The following is a 20,286-nucleotide window of genomic DNA, read 5'->3' as shown; positions in this document are numbered from 1 at the left end:
TGTAAAAGTTCAGACCCACCCCACTTTTTAAACTTTTTTTAAAGTGATGATGTGTTCCTGATACTGGAAGAGAATGTAGTAAATTAACTGCAAGTTTTACAGCCCAGTTCTGGGATATGGTCTCCACATACCATAATTATGAAAATTGCCATGCTCTTCGTATATAAAAGTCCAGAATAAAATGGTCCGCTGCCTTCGGCCAACTTTTGCTTCTCAACTTGAGAAATTAATGTTCCAAAAAATTTCCTTGTTTGGCTTGGGGTGCGTGTGTGTGATCTTTTGCATGCAAAGATGTCCAGTCTAGTCAAATGGTAGTTTTCCAAAAAACAGATGGAAACTTCACAATATCTCCCCCCGCAAGCACACACACTGCCCCCTCCCCAAAGAGCCCTTTCAGTTTACTGCCTTTCTTCCCATAGATAATAGCTGGCAGCAGGGTACAGGGCCGAGGCTGCGCGCTCCACTTCTGAACAAAGTCCTGAATCGAGCCATTGTTTCCACTGCGATAGCCTGCATTTTTTCACTGGACAGAGAAAGCAGGGTGTAAAAAAGGCACCTTGTGTAAAACTGTTGGCAGGGCTTGGAAGTGAATTAAGAGCTCCACAAGGTCTGAGCGCGGCAGCTCGGCTCGCTCATTGAGCCCTGGAAGCCCAGTCAGCTCAGACATTCCAATGCAGTGAGGCAGCAGCAGGGACTCACTCGACACACACACGAGAGAGCAAGGCAGCCAACTCCTCGTCCAGAAGCGGCAGATCAGCCGATCTCCTCCTCTCCTCTCCTCTCCTGAGTCCGCATACACAATCGGGGGACGAGGTGGGTTGGCGGTGGGAGGGAGGAGATGAAAGGTGGACGCGATGGCTCGGGACCAGGTCCTTGCCTGCAAAATTGTGGGGATCTGCTCGCCGTTCACTGAGAACGACGGATCGGGACTCCGAAAAGCAAGCCTCCCGCGCCTCGAAGGTAAGAGGATGACTTGGAAACTTGGAGGGGAATCAGCTGTTTCTTTTCTGCTTAGTTTTTTTAGCGCCCCGCTCCAAAACAAACAAACAAACAAACAAAAATAACCTGACACTTCCCCCCCCCGTTCTGCAAGTGTTGATTATTGGATTGATTTAACACACAAAAGACACCAGATCTTTTGTGAGTTATATCGACCACTCTGCTCTTTGCAGATCCAGGGCATTAAAGAACTCGGGACTCCCCGCGCGCGTGCAAACGCACACACGAGACCCAGTTTGCAAGATTCCGGGCAAAATCCGATGAGTGCATCGAGGTGCTGAGCTGTGAGCCCTTCTCCAAAGGTATCCCTGCCACTCTTTTCGAGCCGGAGGGGGCGGGGGAGAGTTGCCTCCCGGAACTGAAACCTTAGAGGGGCACATTGTAATAGACCTGGATGGACCGAGGGAAATACGAGACAAGTCTGCACAGTGCAGACTGGCTGCTGGAGGCTGATGCGTCGGAAGAAACGGCAACAGAGGCAGCGGCGGAGCTTCTGTCTCTGCAGTCCAACGAGGGGAGTACACGTGTATGTGCGTGCGCACGTGTAAAAGTTCCCAAAGAAGGAGAGCTTTGCGCAAGTGCTTAGCTGCCTGGCCTGGCTCTGCTTGCCGTGGCAAGATACTAATCACCACCACCACCTGGCAGGTGTGTGGTTGGGCGGAGAAGGGAAATCCCTTCCGTCCCGTGGGAAGGCACTTGATCTCACAATGAAAAGGGCTCTCTCCCAGGCGGTCCCTGCTAGGGAGGCGGAGGTGGGAGGAAAGACTGAATGAATGAATGAACGAACGAACTCCCTTTAGAAAGGGCTTCCCGCACCCCCGATTATTCAGTGACCAAAGTCGAGAACAAGAGGAAGGAAGCCGACTCCTTTCCATCCCTTGGCCTGCAGGGTCGCTTTAAGGGCAGCTCTGTTTGTCTGTTTGAAAGGTTTTGTCACCTTTCAATAAATGTGGAATCGTCGCCTGCAAAAAGGGGGAGAGGGAGGAGGACCGGCTGTCTCAGGGTAAGGATGCTAATCTTTCCCCACGTGGTATGATAGTCTTTGAATATTTCCTAAGGGGAAGAGAAAAGGGTTCCTTTGGCAACGCAGCTTCTTTCTTCTTCTTCTTCTTCTTCTTCTTCTTCTTCTTCTTCTTCTTCTTCTTTTTAAAAAAATAATATTTATTCTTCTTCTCCTCCTCCTCCTCCTCCTCCTCCTCCTCCTCCTCTAAAATTACACCCACCTCTTCTTGCGCTGAGCGACTGTGTAGGAAAAGAGGGCGAAATGATGAATGGAGGACAGGATGAAGACGTTTGGCTGCTGGTATGATTTCTCAGCATCAGGTTCTTGCATCATACATTCGTGAATCCAGCAGGTGTTGCGTACAGCCCCCATCTCTTCCCTCAAAGATGTCCTTCAGGGACGTTCCAATGGGCAATATTTTGCTCATTGGAAGATGTGATACTCTCCTTCTACATTAGTTGATACTGTTGGGGTTTGTACTAGGGTAGGATGTTCAGTATTTTAAAATGTGGGAGATGTCGTTGGCTATGAGAGATGCTCAGGTCTTCCCATCTTGCTCACTTATTTTCCGCTAATTTTCAGTATAACCAGGGAGTCCAAACTCCTGTGGTCTGCCATAACAAAATTAACAAGCTCAGTCATTAAAGCCAACGTTCACAATGGAGTATTGATTTCTGTTTTGAATTGCACAGAACTTTTCCTGTGGCTGGATGTTTAAAAAAAAGACGATTTTAAACACAATAAATAAATTTATTTATTTTTAATTGGATAGCTCCGAGTGAGGTCATGGTATTAAGTCATTTTAGTTGCATTTTGTTTCAGCCTTGAAAATGGAAAGTGTGAGTCTTGAAAATTATTTGAAAACTCTACTACTGATCTTTCCACTGTTAGAACTCTAGTACTGAAGCACTTTGTAATTATTAAAAAGCAAATGTCTGGCCTTCACTTTGATAGCCTTATGTAGGTGTTCAGTGCTCATGAAAGGTGATGGTCCATGATTGGATTGGATAGCCCTGCCACTCAGTGCATATCTAGGGGTTGGCAAAATTGGCCCACACTGGGAGTGCAGGCCCAAAAGGGGTGCAAAAATCACCCCCAAAATGTCTCCAGTTATCTGTGTAAGGTCCTGAATTTAGACAAGAGCTGGGAGCTGAGCGATAGAAGAAAAGGCAAAACGGTATGAAGGCAGACTACTGAAGTGTATTATGTATATGTGTATGGTGACATGCCACTATTATTGTGAGATCAAACATGGGAGAATCTTTCCATCCTTGCATAAAGGTGTGTGGGATTTTTTTGCCCTTCCTCCTCCTCACCTTGCCTTGACTCCCGATGCTTTGAGTACTTGGACCTCGTAAAATGTAGTAATTTCTAATGTGGCTATTGCAGTAAAGTGATGGGGGGGGGCGCTTGTTGATATATCTCCCTTCCGAGGGTGCATGGGACCCTAGGGTATGCCTCTGCCAAGAGGCCCACAGATTTGCCACCCCTCAGCTAAAGCCTTACTGGTTTCTGAGTTGCATAAAACCCTTCCTGCAAATGGATGTACAAGAAAAATAAAACTGTGAAAGTGATTTACCTTTTAATGTTATCTTTATGTTCTGATTAGACACTAAGATTGAAGATCCAAATGCTCCCTTGAAAATAAAATTGCTAAATAACAAAAAAATAAAATAAATGCTGCTCTTTTTGGTGTCTTTAGTGTGCAACCAATACAAGCTTGGGACACCTTTTGTGCAGCAATACCCTTACTAATGTTAACAATTAATGTTTAGCTTCTATAATAAAAAGTGTATTGGTTCCACACGTCCTAGAAATCAGAACGTCTGCCCTAGAAACACCAATTCTATACTGGGTATGTAACTATATTAGTGCTCTGCTCATGGGACTTGTTAAGTGGAAATGCTGCTTTGAGTTCCTAGATGGCCTGGGATTCCTGAAGGAGCATCTCTTGCATAAATCTACTTGAATACACTGATGTGAATACACTCCAGATTTCCCTCCAGATTTATGTTTAAGTTACCCAAACTGGTGTGGTGTTTGAGATCATTTTGGTACTAACAAGGCAAAAAGTGCACACAAAATGGCCACCCCCACCCCCCAGGTATAAAACTAAGCATGCTTGGTGCCTCTTTACACTGTCAGTCTGAATAGCTCACTTGGTTAGACTCAGCATGGTGCTGATAACATCAAGGTTGCAGATTTAATCTAAGCAGAGGTTGGATGGCTGTTTGTGATATATGATCGATCTAGTTGAGATTCCTGCATTGCAGGGGGTTGGACTAGATGCTCCTCAGGGTCCCTGAGGAGGATTCTATGATCCTGTGTTTACTTAGAAGCAAGCACAAATGAATGCCCTAGGGCCTCAGGTAGCAAGCAGTTGTGTCAAAATGTAATATTCTGCACCCACATACACGTGAGAAAAAGAGAAGTAAAATCCATTGTGACCCTGAATAGCCTTCACTTTAGAATAGGATTTGGAGCACTAACAGCTTTGTTGTGACCTTTGCTTCCAGTCTTTAAAGTTCCCAATAATCAACGTTTGTTTGTTTTTTGCTGCGAAGCTAAGACCTCCACTTGAATTTGTCATCACATATGCGCGCGCGCACACACACACACACACACACACACAGAGGAAGAAGTAGTTTTAAACTGGTTTTAAACTAGGCCGTTGCTTGCTTCTAGTTTCCCAAAAAATGTTCCTTTTCTTCCCATGCTGAAAACCACCCTCAGCTCTACGAAGTTCCCAAGCCTAGCCTCTAAATTTGTGGCCTGACTAAGCTTTTTCTTCATTTCTGTATGGGACCATGGTGCTTTTTTTGTCCTACTGATCACAAAGAATGAGTCAAAAGTTTCAAAAAAGCTTTCCTTCAGGCTTTTTCAGAAAAAGGAAGGAACTTCTCTGTATTGGATTTGGACTGGAGAAACCTTGGGTTCAGATCTCCACTTGGATGTGAAATGCATCATCTTCATCATCATCATCATCATCATCATGATTTATATACCGTACAGCCTTTTTGCCAAGGTACCCAAGACAATTTTCAGTTTTACAATACTTGCACCTATTCACTCAAAGCTAAAAATGAAACACACAACCACCTACGTTCCCACAACCCTTCTTTTCTCCTCACAGTACAGTCATACCTCGGGTTAAATATGCTTCGAGTTGAGCACGTTCGAGTTGCGCTCCTTGGCAACCCGGAAGTATCGGAGTGTGTTACTTCTGGGTTTTGTCGCTTGCGCATGCGCAGACGCTCAAAATGACGTCACGCACATGCGCAGACGCGGCGAAAAGTGGCGTGCGCGCAGACATGCCGTCGCTAGTTACGTTTACGTCTAGATACAAACAGGGCTCCGGAACGGATCCCGTTCATATCTAGAGGTACCACTGTATAGGCATTGAGACTATATTTCAGTTTAGTCTATCTCATAAATCTATTATCAGCCCACAATACAATGATTTTGAACATGCCACCTTAAATGCCTTGTAGAGAAGATGGTATGATGGTAGTTAATTGTTTTTTATTAGTATTATTTATCTGTATTCCACCCTTCATTTGTCCATCTCAGGGGGGTTTACAGCACAAAAATACACGATAAACACAAGAACAAAAGACAAGAAACACAAGAACAAAAACAAAATAAACAAGGTAAAAGTGAATTGACATTACAAACAAAGTGTCTATTTTCACATTGGAGCTGGAATTTATGTGTTGGGGGGGGGATGGCGGTGATGCAACTTTTGCTTTAGCAATGAAGCAGCACAGACTGTAAGGGCTATAGGAGCCGAAGACTCCATGCTTCCTGGCTCTCAGTCAGGCCCTGATCCGATCAGGGGTTTCTATGTGCTCCTTGTGGGTAGCCTCACACTGGTATCTCTGAAGTTCCTGCCTGACTTGCCATCACCTTGGCTTTTGTGGCCCTGGGGGAGATACGAGAGTGTATGAGAATTGGCTAGGAAGCTAGGTAGCTGTTGTGGGGGCCTTTGGTACTGGGAAAGGGATATTCAGTTTGGATGGCTCACTGAGGCCATTAGGAGTTTTGGAGATCTGCTGGAGAGTCCCGGTGCCATTGCTCTTCATCATAGGAGGTTGTTGAACCCCAACACGAGGTCATATACCCATGAATATTATGATGGTAAATCTGTTCCACGTTCACAGTAATTAAAGTAGATTAGTAACCTCACTTCGCCCATATGTTGCAAGGGTGGAAAACTCCACACTTAAGTCTGAAAGGATAGTTGGAGTGTATTAAAAATGTAGCTGATCTGCTTTTTTAAAAAATTCTAAAGTATGGAAAAATAGTGGCTATAGTTTGGGTATTTTCTCAAACTTGTGGCTACCACAACATAAGGGGCTGTTTTACAGGACTAGTGCTGTTTCACCAGCACTTTGTCCTGTGGTTTTCTGGACAGATTCTCCCCCTTGCCCTTCCTTGTTGGTAAACTGCTATGTAATAACGCTTCAGAAAAACTGCTATTTAATTTCACCAGACAAGATTCTGGTGGAACATAATTTCACTTCACTTTCAGTTTGTACACCGCCTTTCCACATTACTATACACAAGGAGGAATTAGTACTTCACACATTAAGTAAAGATATGCTATTAAAACAACAACAAAAACCCCATATACTCATCTTTAGCATTCCTGTTCCGCTGGACATACATCTCAAAAGCTAACATAATCTCTCCCCCCCCCCCCAGATGATGGTCCATCATAAATACAAACCCCACATTGGGCAAAAGATTTCTGCGTTGCTGGCAGTTGGACTGGATGACCCTCGTGGCCCCTTTTAACTCTATAGTAGTATGGTTGTTTACTTACTGTATTGGGCTGCAATTCAGAGAAATGTGAGCTTATTTAAATCCCTTTAATAACTTTATCTGGATTGTGCCCTTTGTTTCACTAATGAGCCTAATGTTTTAAATAAACAGCCCATGAGGACAGAAAGTTTTTCTAGGCACAAAATAGGCAGTAATGTGTATGTTTTTTCACATTTAAAAAAATCTGCAATGGTTTCAATGGTTTTCGCATTGCTGTATTAAAAGTGTTGGGGCTAGAACACTTTTTATCATTGCAGAGAGAAATTCTACTTTCAGTTCAAGTTTAGTTCTGTGCTTGTATTTATGTATGTTAAGGGTGTGACTGACTTGAGTACTCGGTATACAAGTGCAAGAGTCGGTGTCATGTGGTGTTTGCTGCAAAAAGCTTGTGCAAATATTTCCTAGGCTGGGAATTCACAATACTACTTCTGCCCAACATAGACTGTGTTCAGCTACGGAGGAAGCTGCTCGGGCGCCTGGGGCTGCGCACCCATAGGGGTGGGGCGAACCACCCATAGGAGTGGGGCGAGGGAAGAGCGAGCTGCCATAGGGGCGAGGCACACCACAGGGCCTCTGGAGCCTGCCTGCCTCCTCCCACTCAGCTGCCCTACAGCTGGGCAGGGAGGCAGCGGATCGTTTGGGCAGCACGGAGCCACCCAAGAGAGATGTGTGGCTCGGGCTCACTGCAGGCCCCGTGGTGAGTGCCACCCAATATTTTGTCACCCCTTTCAGGGGTGACACCCAGGGCAGACCACACCCACTGCACTCCCTTCCTCCACCCCTGACTGTGTTAACCATCTGTTCTGAGCCTAATTTCTTTTTTTACTTCATTACCATTAAAAATAAGTACAATGCATTGCACTAGAGCAGGGGTCAGCAACCTTTTTCAGCTGTGAGCCAGTCCACCGTCCCTCAGACCATGTGGTGGTCCAGACTATATTTTGGGGGGGAAAGTGAGCGAATTCCTATGCCCCACAAATACCCAGAGATACATTTTAAATAAAAGCACACATTTTACTCATGTAAAAAACTAGTCAGGCCCCACAAATAACCCAGAGATGCATTTTAAATAAAAGGACACATTCTACTCATGTAAAAACATGCTGATCACCAGACCGTCTGTGGGTTGGATTGAGAAGGAGATTGGGCTGCATCCGGCCGACGGGCCTTAGGTTGCCTACCCCTGCACTATAGTGTACTGTACCACTTTAGGCTGCAGGTTACATATTGAACAAGTCTCTCTTTTTTCTTTGTACCCCCCCCCCCCCAGTGCAATTAGAAGCTTTGATAGCAAAGAGGTGGGCTAGTACCCTTTACCCTGATTCAGGGAAGCATTGTCGTAGTGTTGTTTGCCATCACCAGGCGGGCATGTGTGCATGGGCAGGGGTGGAGCTCAGAGGGTGACTGAAGCCCACCATGCCAGCCCAGCCCTCACCACTGGAGCCAAGCAGGTCCACGTTGCGGTGCCTGCGCTGGGGAGATCATATATTCCCAGATGTAACTCTTGTGTGTTGGATTATGCATCTAACTGACTTCCACAGAATTGAAGTAGTTTACATGTAACGACTTGGATTCCAAGATAAATTAATTTAAGGAGGTTTGCAAAAGGAAGTCCTCTCCCCTCCCCTCTGCCATGCCTTAAACTGACTTTTCTTAGGATCCAAAGGTGTGCACTTTACCTTAACAGAGTTGCCAATCATCATGTAGTTAATGGCCCAAGTTTTTGTTCATTTATTTATTTTGATAGTAAAATATGAATTGTTCCTGTGGTGACATAGAGGTGTATATTTGAATAGTATTTCAAGCATTTATCTTGGAAGAATGTTTTAATTCTACTCCTGTGCACAACTGCTGCATAACTTGCATCTAATAATAGCATCGTTTTTTAACAGATGATTCTCCAGTTGCCTGTGACCTTGCTTAATGCTGGAGGACTTTGCTGTTTGTTTCAGACAGGAGCAGTGCTCTGGTGTGTGATGTTTCCTCCCACGATGTTTGTCTTCATCTGTGCTACTGTGGACAGCAAAAATGCTGTTGAAGTGAATTATGTATAGTAATCTTCAGAGTTCTGCTACAGAACAGCACTTCAGTGACTTAGTTGGCTAACTTCCCCTTCATACCAGGACAGGGCATCAACAGACGGCATTTAAATAATTTTCTGCTTGGATATCATTTTACGGTGTAGAGAATCTTGTTCAGTAGAGCAAAAGGCTGAATGTAAAAAAGCTGATTGTATGAGTCGGATGTGTACTCTGGACTTTAAAAAAGCTGTTTTTAAAAAGCTTAAGGAACTTCTGGGTGAGATCCCGCAGTCAGAAATACTCAGAGAAGGGAGTCCACAATAGATGGGAGTTTCTTAAAGGTGAGAAGGCACAACTGAAATGTGCAAACAATTCCAGCAAGAAAGAAAAGTGGGAGGCATCTGAAGAAGTTTTTGTGCCTTGAGCTGAGATTTAAAAGCGGCAGATATAAAAAATGAAAAAGGGGCAAATCATGAAGGAAGAATATAAACGATCATCCAATATTTGCAGAGAGGGTCAGGTGGGCTAAAGCTCAGAACAAGGTCAGGCTTGCAAGAGAGGTTAGAAATAATAAAATGGGTGGTGGTGGTATTTTACTATGCTTGAAGCAAGAGGAAGAACAAAAAAAGTAGCCAGACCTCTGTGTGTAGAAGACAGAATAATGGCTTTGGGTGACAGAGAGAAGGAGGAACAGCTCAACACCTGTTTTGCTTCTGTCTTCACTCAAAAGGAATACAGTGCCCAAACTGGCGATAATAGAATAAATGATGTCGAGAGGGAGCTACAGCCCAAGATAGAAAAAGAGGTGGTAAGGGAACACCTGTCAACTTTAAATGAGATCGCCAAGGTCTGAGGAACTACAAGGTTACTAAGGAACTTGCAGATGTAATCTCAGAGCCTCTTATCTATAATCCTGGAAAATTCTTGGAGAACTGGGAACAGGATTCCACAGTTTAGGTATCAGGATTTAATCGCCAGTCATCAGCTGGTGTTGGCAAACAACAGCTCAAGAGCCACAGGTCCCCCCACCCCCATCTCCTGATGAGAAGTTATATTTGGAGATGCCAGCAACTCAGTCTGCAAAATGAGCTATGTCCCATCCCCTGATTACTCTAATGTTTTCATTGTAGTAGTTAAATGAAGAAACAGTAAAACTGAGCCTTTATGGCGTGAGAGCTTAGCCTTGACAATAGATGTAGAAATGCACTTTCAGGAGAGTAAAATCTGTTCTCTTGTTTGGAAAGCCAAAGTCCTTTGAAAGAGCACTGTAAATTCATATAATGAATGCTTGTTATAACAAGCATTTGTATGCCCTTATCTTGGTAGTGGTTGTTTTATTACTAGTCCTCATGTTTCCCATGTATACTTCCACACAGATGATTCCCTAGTAGCTGTAGAAGATCAATCTAGGAAATTTGAGTAATCACTTATTGTTCTTCTATTGGCAAGTGGGTTGTCATGCTTGTGGAATGCTGACATTTCATAAAATATCATAAAATACATGGACTTGGACTTGAAATTCAGTAGGTCAGGGGAAACTTTCATTCACAAAACAGTAATTGTTTCTGTATTGATGCATTTTTCTATCAAAAGTTTTAATCTAAAAGAAAAATGGAAATAATGTGAACACAAATATTTAGAAGAGACAGATAACATAACAACTGACATACTAGGCTGCAAATATATACCGGTAGCTTTGCCAAATTTAGGTTTGCATATATATCTTATAACAAAAACATCTAATGTGCATGAGATAACACACTTGACTGATGGCCTGAAATGTAGATGCGCCTAGTATGGGCTCGTTTTTTTTACATGGTGCTTCATTTACATTTCATTGATATAAAGCATGGCTTTTCTTTTGTCTAAAATGAAATTGAGCCAGTTAGGCTGCAATATTATAAACACCTAGCAAGGAGTAAGTACTTTTGAACTCAGTGGTACTTAGTTTAAAGTAGACATCTAGAGGATTGCATTGCTAGTCCTATTTGCACCACATCTAAGTTTGTTTGTTTAACAACTACTTCGGGTGGAGTATAGCATTACTTCTGTGCTGCAAACCCTGTTCAGTTGATACTACAGAGATTATAAATTGGCTGAAGACAGGTTTATGCAAATGTTTGGAATAATAATACCTGTGGAATGTTGCACAGAGAGACCCATGTTTGCCTTATAATGCAAGGGGCATTCACAGATGACAAATAGCACATGGGAAGCGGCATTTTAAATCTTCCCTGCCAGCTGATTCTCCTTTGCAACACTTCCCCACCCCATTCCCCCCAGTCAGCCTTGACATTTGCCTGAAGGGGAAATTAACTTGATACATCTATTGTAGAGTAGAATTAGTGGGAAGGGTAATCCTTCCCTCCCTCCTGCCTTCTAATTTCCACCCAATTTGGGAACTAGAGACCCAGGCTGATGCTAGTAAATACAGTGGTACCTCGGGTACAAACACTTTGGATTACAAACTCCGCTAACCCGGAAGTAGTACCTTGGGTTGAGAACTTTGCCCCAGGATGAGAATGGAAACTGTGCAGCGGCAGCAGGAGGCCCCATTAGCGAAAGCACACCTCAGGTTAAGAACCGTTTCAGGTTAAGAACGGAACTCCGGAACGAATTAAGTTTGTAACCCGAGGTACCACAGTATGCAAAACAAACCATCCCTCCTGTAACTACGGTAAATTCTTTGTTTTAGAAATTCTCTGTTGCTATAATTCTCAACTAGTTAGAAATAGGACTCTGCCCATATTGTATATTAATTACTTTTGAATATGGTTGAGACCTTGCTATTCCATTTTCTTCTTCATCCTCTCTTTAAGCCAAGTTTCAACTTTTATGGCATTGCCTCTCAGCCAATATTATTTTTACAATATTAGCTAATTTGTTATTGATTTGTTCAGCTGGTCACTTTATTGCCCACTCTCAGCAGCTAATCAATATATTACTGGGACTGCCATTTCAAAAGCTGACAGAACTCTTAGTTCTTTACTCACAAGGAATTGTGATACAATTGTTTCTCAGATAAAATAGACATTGGCACTGACTTATTGCCATGAAGATTCTGTTTGACTGCCACTTGAGAGGCCGACTGAATTTTGCTGTGAGAATTATTCTAAAAAATCTGTAGTGATGTCTACTGATCAATAGTGATTGACATCAGTGCCAAGTTACAGTCCTAATTAGAAAGCTGTGACATTTTTTTTTTCCTGAATAAATATTTTCACTGTAGAACTGACTCCTCCTTTGTGTCTGGCTTGTATTATTAACCCCCCGTGTCCCTGCCCTACAAGATTTATAGAGAGAAATTAATTCTCATCCCCAGTTGCCTAGACACCTTCCCTCTGCACTTCAGAAACCCCCAGCTCTCTCTAGCACTCTTTGTCCTTTGATTAATTTCCCCAGTCCCTTCTAGTATGCATTCTGGAAAATATGGGAGGGGATAGCTGTGTTGGTTTGTTTAGAACAAAAACAAGAGTTCTTGAAGGCTGGAAAAATCCAAAATGTCCAGAGCGCAGCTCACAGTGAGTGGTCTTTTCTTTGTGAAAAGTACAGTTACAAAACTGTTCTAAACATGGTGTTTTGTAATCATGTAGATGGGGCATAGTCCAAAAATGTCACCAGACTGTGGGCTTCTTTGTCTTGCTAGCCACAGTCTAGGAACCGCTGAATGGTTGGTTGTTTACCAGCTGCTTTTTCCCTCTCAAGGTACTCAACCTACCAGGTAGTAAAGTGGTTGTGAAGCAGAATTCCTATGAGAATTGCTTAGTGGGAAAACAGAATTCTGAGGACAGAATTCCAAAGGGGGGCTTTAGCTAGAATCTTGGGTGAAGAAAATTTGGTGACATTTTCATGCATTGTCCTCAAAACTCCTGACATAGTAACACAGTGTTAAAACAAACATGAACCACTATGAAATGTCAGTGAAGAAACTAAATAACATGTATCGTTTATTCATAGCTTGTTCCTACAGTTGCAATCAAAATTATTCAACCCCCATTGCAAATCGGGTTTTTTAACCAAAATTTACAGACTTTCAGCTGTTTTTGTTTCATTGACTAGGTATGAACTGGGAGTTACAAATTATTCCTCTGAATTAATTGTATTGGATTAAAATGTAGGTCACTAACTTTTAAACTCTGTTATTAGCTGATATTTAGGGACAAGTATAAAATAATATGCTTGAAAACAAGGACATGTTTTTTTTTTAAATCAAGGAAAACTGTCTAATTACCCATATTGATGAGTAACCAGAAAATATCAGGCAGTAAGAATGATTTTTGTAAAAAAAAAAAAAAAAAATCTCTTTTGACTGTTTTCCTGCTTTAATGTAACAGAGCTTTCAAATGATTTCACACTCTGAACAGTCAGTTATTGAGGTGGGCTTCTTCCCAGAGACTGAGGTAATTGGCAAAGCTAAAGTAAGCACAGTACTTGTTTGCTGACCAAATATTATTTGTGGCATTCTAAATAGGGTTCCCATTAATACTAAAATACATGGGGGAAAAACACCAGCAGATTTTGACCATATTGAAAGGAATGAAGTTGTCTTTTATGTGTGTGACTCAAAAATTCAGCTTTACTTACTTTATAAATGAAGAAGAATGCTGTTGAATAAATATTCCGTAACAGATATTTACCGTAATCAGTTTTGAATATGCAGTAGGATGAGCTCTGCATGTAGATAGACACTTTGTGGGAATATGAAAATAGAGAATAAAAAATAAGAAGATCTCTTTGTTGGTAACTGGATATCCATTTGCTCTTTTCTGGTGGGGATAATACTCCCTAGTTGCTTGAAATTGAGTACTTCAGTGCTCTACAATGCAGTCAATTTAATTAGTAACAGAGTAACAGAGACTGGAATCATTCTTGTAATATTATTTCTATTTTACCTTCAATAGACCAGTTGCTGCTGGGATAAGGAAACAAGAACAAGCAGATAGACAGCAACACCAGACCCCAAACAAAGAGTTTTTTGCAGGCTAGACACAAAGGTGGACTTTGAGAGCTAACACCCCCCCCCCCCCGTTTAGTTTGAATTACCTCCATTGGAGATTTCATGACGCTTCAGCCCAAGAAACTGGGGAAGCCAGTTTCACATCTTTCTCCTGTTCTGCAGGTGACTGCAAGCTGACTATTTTAAAAGGTGGTGGAGCTGATTACCCCCCCTGCTTGGCAGGGGGTTGGACTCGATGGCCCTTGTGGTCTCTTCCAACTCTATGATTCTATGATCTGCTGCCCGAACTGCTCATTAATCAGCATTCATTATTATGACCAAGCTGTGGAAAAGCCAAAGTGATGTTTTTTCATGAGCAAGGACAGCACAATCCAAATCATTCAGGTTCTTTACACTTCATGGGTTGGATCCTGACTAAAGTTGACATTAACTCCCACTGATTTCTAATGGATATAAGTTAAACTAACATCATCTGGACTGAACCCAGTGAGTTTGGGTACTCATTCAGTGCTCTGCTTAAGTCCAAGTGCTTCACTGTTCAATATGCAGCCATGCAAATAACTCTTCAACTCTATCAATAGACCCCTGACATTTAATACTTAGATTCTCTCTACCAAGATGCTAGTCTCTGGACTTTATAGTCTATCATTCCTTAACACGAGCCAGCTGATAGCCCCCCACCCTCCAGCTCCAGTTCTATTTTGGGGGTCAGAGTTTCCCTGCTGTTGCTCTCTATTATATTATCTACACACTCTGAAATCAATGGAAAATGTTGAGGATATTAACATCCTTCAGCAAAGAGACCTAGAATGTAGTGCTTAGGTATAATAAGACCCAAAGTTCAGGTCAGGAGATCAGGTAGAATGCTTGTCTAAACAGGTATGTGTTCAAGGGCCAGCAGAATGCCAGTGTAGATGGCATTTCAGCTGGGAGAGCGTTCCACAATATTGATGCCACCAGTGCAAAAGCCACAAACCAATACACATTCAGCCATGGCAAAACTGCATAAGTTTCATTTGCAGTTCTTAATGCCATTACTGGACAATGGAAAGGAAGTTGTTTTCTTTTTCGGCTTGACAGAGAATGGCTTGCCTAAGGCCAGTGAGTTAGTTCAGCCTCTTACAGGGCAATCCTATGTATGTCTACATACAAGTTCCAATGTGGTAAATGGGACTCACAATCTAAACTTGAAATCTAAACCTCTAAGTAAGCAAAACAAAACAACTCACCACCACTCCATCATTGATGGGGTGTTTGTGTCAATTGTGTTGACAACCATAATCTAGTTCTGCCCAATTTCAGTAAACATGCTGGTCAGGTTATGTGACCTGGTTGTTTCACACATTGATGCATGGAGAGCTTCTTTTAAAGTACAATAAGTTGGGCAACAAGCTTTCCAAGCTGTAGCTGTCCCCACTTCCCCCATCCTGAGAAAAGTGTCGTCATATTCACAGCTGCTATACCCCAGCATGGGCGTAATCTTACTCCAATAGGTTTCCTGTTTTCCCCTTCTTTCAAACAGCACGTGCAGCACATGCCACCCCAAAAGCACTTTCCTTGATTTATGTTGATTCATTTGCACCTTTAATTCAATTCAGTTTTAGAAATGCCATATTGTATATTACTCTAGATATTTTAAATTCACCTTATGGCTGTATGTTATAATTTTCATTGTAAAGAGTAACATTTTGTGACCATGAATACTGACAGTTTGCCATGATGTATCATTTTATACTGTTTCTGCTGTTTGACCTCTGATCTAATGTGATTTATCCGTGCTGAATCTGTTTCCTCTCAGTCTTTTTTGCTTTGCTGATGGCATGGAACATGTTACATTTCTCTGATGTATCAAAATTAGCCCTTTTGTTATTTACTGGATTAGTGATGGTATTAATGAAAGTAACCTTTGCCTGCACATTGCCTCACATTCATTTCCCATGTACTAAAGGGATATTGTGCTTTCAGCTCTAAACAAATCCAGATTATATCTTCGTAATATTTCATTGTGAAATCATGGGGCTTGATTCAGGCCATGGTGGGTGCAGTACTTGCAGGTGGAGCATAAGGCATAACAGAGCCAGTTCTCCCTTACATCCTTTGTGAGCAGACATTCAATGCACCTGATGTTTAGGTGTGATGGCAAGTCTCCATGCTTTGCATTTGTTGCGTGAGCAGAGGTGGCTGATTCCTCACAGTGGCTTGGTTGGGGAAGAAAGAGAGCTTTGTTATACATACCCTGTAGTGATCCCTCTGCATGTAGTTACTGCAGTGTAGAGGACTGAGTCCTTGGGAAAGTTACTAGCAGGTACTGCACTAAAATAGATGTTGATATCCATGTGAAAGAAATAGACAGAGGCATGTCCATGCCTTTATCAAAAGGGTTGTTATGTAGCTCCAAGTTCCATTAGTGCAAACCTCCTTTTTGTGCTTATGACAGTTATAATATAAGTAGTTTAAAATGTTAATAATGCTAAAAAAAAAAGAAAATCAGGATTCTAATATAAAATCAGGATTCTAACTGATAGTGATTAGGACTGCAGAGCCAGAGTACGGTATTTATTTGAGATTAATTAACACAGGCTGTGATATATGTGAGGGACACGGGTGGCGCTGTGGTCTAAACCACTGAGCCTAGGGCTTGCCGATTGGAAGGTTGGTGGTTTGAATCCCCACAACGGGGTGAGCTCCCGTTGCTCGGTCCCAGCTAGCAAACCTGCCAACCTAGCAGTTTGAAAGCATGTCAAAGTACAAGTAGATAAATAGGTACCGCTCCGACGGGAAGGTAAATAGGTACCGCTCCGACGCTGCTTTGGTTTTGCTAGAAGCGGCTTTGTCATGCTGGCCACATGTGGTGGGATAGTGTGCTGCTTGTGCGTAAAAGCTTGATCCCTCTGGGGTTTGGCTGGTCATCCAAACCGATGCACTAACGGAGCCCCCAAAGCATGACTCCGTCAGTCGCTGGTAGAATCTGACAGTGGGCGTCTACGGAATTTACGCCAACATAAAAGCTCTTTGACAGACATGCGCTTTCGAGACTCTCTGCGTGACAGTTTCCGGCGAAGGGTGGGCGTTCCCAACGGGGGTCCCGTTACCTCTCCACTACTCTCACTGGAAGCATCCCAGAGCCTCCCCTCCGCTGTGACTCCTGCACTCCCCCTGCTGGTTCCCTCTTCTACTGCAGATTCTCTCCTATTCTCCTGTAGCCTGTCCACTACCTGTCTCTCCGATGGCAGTTCCCTGACATCCACCTCCCCCCCAGGGCCCCCTTCACCCCCTCCCGCCTCCTCTCCCACTGGCGGTGAGGGCGGAAAGCCCCTGAAGGAACTCTCCTCGTCGTCCGAGGATTCTAACACTTCCAGCCACGGCGTACCGTCTCTCTCCCCGTCTTCCTCTTCTTCGTCGGAGTCGGCTTCTTCACCCACCCCTGACTCTGGGAACCCTTCAAACTCTCCTTCCTCATCGGTGGTCCCAAAGTGTTCCCTTCTAAATCGAGCCACGGGTTGCGGTTTTCTTGGGAAACGCTGATGAAATGTTTCTATTAAAACCTCGTCATTGACTACCTCTGCTGGTACCCAAGTGTTTTCCGACTCTGCTTCCCCCTCCCATTCTACCAGATATTCCACCTGATTCCCCTTCCACCTGGAATCAATGATTCCTGCCACGTTCATGTCGCGCTCTCTCTCTTCTATCACGGGCGTTTGGGTGGCCTCTCTCTCACGCTCCCCCCACTCGCGTCCCTCTCGGTACGGCGACAGTAATGACCTGTGAAATACTGGGTGTAATTTCATGTGACTGGGCAGCCTGAGTTTGAATGCCACTGGGTTGACCTGCTGTATGACCTCAAAGGGTCCCAATCTTTTGGGCCTCAATTTCTTACTCCCGCCCTTGAACGGTAGCCCTTGGGTGGACAACCACACCCGGTCCCCCACCCTTATAGTTTCACCTTCCCTCCTATTTCTGTCTGCTTGCTTCTTATATTCTTCCTTGGCTTTCTCTAAGTTAAGTTGAAGCTGACGGTGGATCGCCTCCATCTCTTCAAAAAAATATTCCGCCGCCGGCACGCTCCACCTCTCCCCTCCCTCTCCTGGGAATGCCCGGGGGTGACACCCATAATTTGCCAGGAAGGGACTCATCCCTGTGGACACGTTCTCCGCGTTGTTGTAGGCAAATTCTGCTAGAGGTAACTTATCCACCCAATCATTTTCTCTGTCTTTTACATAACACCTCAGGTATTGTTGTAAAACCCCATTTGCCCTTTCCGCTTGCCCATTGGTTTCTGGGTGCCGGGCAGTTGAGAAATTGAGTTCTACGTGCAGTAAGCTCATAAGTTTCCTCCAGAACCTGGAAGTAAATTGTTTCCCTCTGTCGCTGACCACCCTCAAGGGGGCGCCATGCAACTTGAAAATATGTTCTACAAACAACTTGGCGGTTTCCTCCGCTGTGACTGCATGTGAACAAGCTATAAAATGACACATCTTGGTTAATTGATCTACCACCACCATGACAGCTGTTTTGCCTTTGGATTTTGGCAGGTCCGTCATAAAATCTATGGATACTGCCTCCCATGGCCTTTCGGGCGTGGGTAAGGGTTGTAATAGCCCCGCTGGCGCCACCCTCTCTCCTTTCGCTCGCTGGCACCTGTCGCAACCCCTGACATATTCCCGTACGTCCTCCCTCACCTTGGGCCACCAAAACTCCCTGGTAACCAACCACATGGTTTTGTGCTGTCCAAAATGTCCCGCTGTGGGGCTGTCATGCAACTGCTTGAGTACTCTGCCCCTCAGTTCCCCGTCGGGTATGTACAGTGCCCCTTTGTAATACAACGCCCCGTTCTTTTCTTCGAACCCCCCTGTGTTCTCCTCTGTCCTCCGGAGCTCTCTGAGTTTCTCTTGGGCGTATTCATCGTTCTCCGTACCCTCTATCAGTTCCCTCTGCCCCACCAATGCCGCCCCACACACCCAGCGGTCTTCAGGGATTACATGCCTTGCCTCAGGCGCTCCCTCCCCCTCTAAGTACTCAGGTTTCCTGGAAAGAGCGTCCGCCCTCACGTTCTCGGAGCCGGGCACGTAACGAATCTCAAAGTGGAATTTGGAGAACTCCTGGGCCCATCTCACTTGTCTCTGGTTCAGCACTCGGGCTGTTCTCCAGTATTCCAGATTTTTGTGGTCAGTTCGGACTTGAACCTTGTGCTGCGCCCCAATCAGCAAGTGCCGCCATTTCCGGAATGCTTCATGAATGGCGAGCAGTTCTCGGTCGTACACTGTGTAGTTCCTCTCTGATTTGTTCAACTTCCGCGAGAAGAATGCACACGGTCTCCATTCAGACGTATCTTTTCCCGGCTGGAGAAGAACGGCCCCCACCGCTCGGTCTGACGCGTCAGTCTCCACTCTCATTGGTTGTTGTAGATCCACGTGCAAGAGTTGCTCTTCCGACGCAAACGCCTGCTTTAAGCGTTCGAACGCTTGTTGCGCTTCTCCCGTCCAAACAAATTTCTTTTTGCTACTAAGACAATCCGTGATGGGCGCTGTTAAATGGGCAAAGTTTTTGATGAACTTCCTATAGAAGTTTCCGAAGCCCAGGAACCTTTGCACGTCCTTCTTGGTCTTTGGTGTTTTCCATTCCAGTACCGCTTGAACCTTGCTGGGATCCATGGCCAATCCCTTGTCAGACAACCGGTACCCCAGGAATTCCACCTCCTTGGTATGAAACTGACACTTCTCCAGTTTCACCCACAGCCGGTTTTCTCGCAGCTTGCTCAGTACCTCTCTTACATCTCGCACATGCTGCTCCTCATTGTCTGAGTACACCAGAACGTCATCTAAGAACGCTACGCAGTTCTTGTAGAGCAGTGGCCCCAGGACGTGATTCATGAATGATTGAAAACAGGCGGAGCCCCCTTGTAATCCGAAAGGCATAACGGTGTACTCAAAGGCCCCCAAGGGGGTGAACATAGTGGTCTTCCACTCATCCCCCTTTCTCACACGTATCAAGTTATATGCCCCCCTAAGGTCCAGCTTGGTAAAAATTTTCCCTTTTCTCACCCGTGTTAGAATGTCATCAATTCTGGGCATAGGGAAAGTCACTGGTTCTGACACTGCATTTAGGGCCCTGAAATCACATACAAGCCTGGGCTTGCCTGTGTTTTTTTTGTCCACAAAGAACACTGGGCTGCCCCCCACCGCTCGTGACTCTCTGATGAAACCTCGCTTGAGATTCTTGTCAATGAACTCCCTTAACTCCTGCATCTCACTGTCTGACATTGCATACAGCTTGCCCACTGGCAATTGTGCTCCTGGGAGTAAGGTAATTTGACAATCAAAGGGTCTGTGCGGGGGCAGTTTATCTGCTTCTTTTTCGCTGAATACGTCAAGCAAGTCAGCGTATTGTGGTGGCACCCTCCCTTTGTCCATCACTTCCATCCCTGCTAGAGTGCCCCTGGCGCCTGCCTGAGCCTCTCCCTCCTTGCAGTGTTCTAGGCAATG

The 20,286-nt window shown here is 44.3% G+C and overlaps 1 protein-coding gene across 5 annotated transcripts in view; it reads left to right on the top strand.

The window, feature by feature from the left end:
- PLCE1 (phospholipase C epsilon 1) overlaps nt 1-20,286 on the top strand; it is a 133,609-nt gene that overhangs the window by 9,556 nt on the left and 103,767 nt on the right. For 2 of the 5 annotated variants that reach the window (XM_081863944.1, XM_081863940.1), the window contains exon 1: nt 377-960. The exons of 1 other annotated variant lie outside the window; for it this stretch is intronic. The gene's annotated coding sequence lies outside the window, so the exon portion shown is untranslated. Of the gene's footprint in view, nt 1-376; nt 961-1,172; nt 1,302-5,005; nt 5,028-20,286 lie in introns of those variants that run through there. 2 more of the 5 variants (XM_081863941.1, XM_081863942.1) reach the window with 2 other exon arrangements.

Source organism: Podarcis erhardii, assembly GCF_964252035.2.
Source record: "Podarcis erhardii genome assembly, chromosome: 5".
Classification (NCBI taxonomy): domain Eukaryota; kingdom Metazoa; phylum Chordata; class Lepidosauria; order Squamata; family Lacertidae; genus Podarcis; species Podarcis erhardii.
This window is presented reverse-complemented; position numbering and strand designations above follow the sequence as displayed.